A 1,285-nucleotide genomic window follows, 5' to 3' on the forward strand; every position below is an offset into this window, starting at 1 on the left:
GGTATGGGCACAGACTAAAATTTTGTAATTTGGGCAACCTTTTGGCCCGCGACACCCAGAATCCCCCAGCCAACACATAGCTTTTCTAAGATCTTTTTTATTGCATAAGTGTAGATGAAAATATTTCATGAGCTCTGTATTTCTGAGTTTTCTTAGAAAACTCAGGATTGGATTGTTCTGGCTACGGGAATGTGCAATACTGCTATGCCCAAAGGTCTTCCCCACTGATCCCACTTTCCCAAAACTTCACTTTGCCAAAACAAATGTGTTTCAGCAGTAATCTCATTAAAGCCTGAATATTCAGACAGCATTGGTTTTTGGTTTTTTTCCTGTGGCGTTTGGGAAATAGGCTTTTGAGTGACTCACAGGTCAGTCATTTGAGGCAAGAGTCCTAGGAGACTTAATTCCTCAAGTTTTCCATTATAATTGGCTCCTCCCTATGAACATCCTCCCTGGTCTTGAAGGAGTGAAATTTTCCTGCTTCTTTACTTAAGATTCATTTCAAGGATGGCAAGAAAGTGGTGGTAATGAGACCTGGCCACACCAGAAAGAAAACCCATTACGAGCCATGCCTGTGTTTTGGAGATGCAGGCTTGAGTGGCCAAACCTTACGTTTGTCATTTTCAGCTCTTGTCCATTACAAATATTAGCACAAAACATGTCTTATGATTATGTTAGAAATAATGAGAGGATGCTCAGCTGGACTCTCAGCACTGGCTTCTCAATACAGTATTATACAGAGAATAGAAAGGAAATGGTTGATGAATCGCTTTTAATGTTATTTGTATGACATATGATGTAGAAATTTTGCTTAACTGTATATTCCTGTCCCTGGAAATGGAAGAAATACAGCATGTATCATATCTGGTGTTTGTCTTCCTTTAGCATCTTAGAAAAATGGCACAATTCCCCAATTAATATGTGTGCCATTATTTATTATTTTGACTTCATTGTTAATACAAAGCTAGGCTTCACTGCTTTAGCAGTGCAGATAGCAGTTTTGTGTCTCACAAGTAAAAGCCTATAGGATCAGGCTATGCACCATGTGCAGATTTTCAAAAGTAGGAGCATGCACAGCTTAGCCCTTTCCCCCAAGACACAATTCAGCTGCTGCCAAATGCCTGGTTCTAGTCTCTATCCAACCCGGGCCTTGATTCCATTCTTGCTTTCTCACTATTTCCTCTTTTCATCTTCATCCTTTGTTTCTGGCTTCTGTACTTCCTTTCATATCTAAAGACCTTCTTCCGTTAGCCACTGTACTGTATTTCTCCTGAATTTCATCTTC

The sequence above is a fragment of the Sceloporus undulatus genome, chromosome 1, assembly GCF_019175285.1.
Source record: "Sceloporus undulatus isolate JIND9_A2432 ecotype Alabama chromosome 1, SceUnd_v1.1, whole genome shotgun sequence".
Lineage (NCBI taxonomy): Eukaryota > Metazoa > Chordata > Lepidosauria > Squamata > Phrynosomatidae > Sceloporus > Sceloporus undulatus.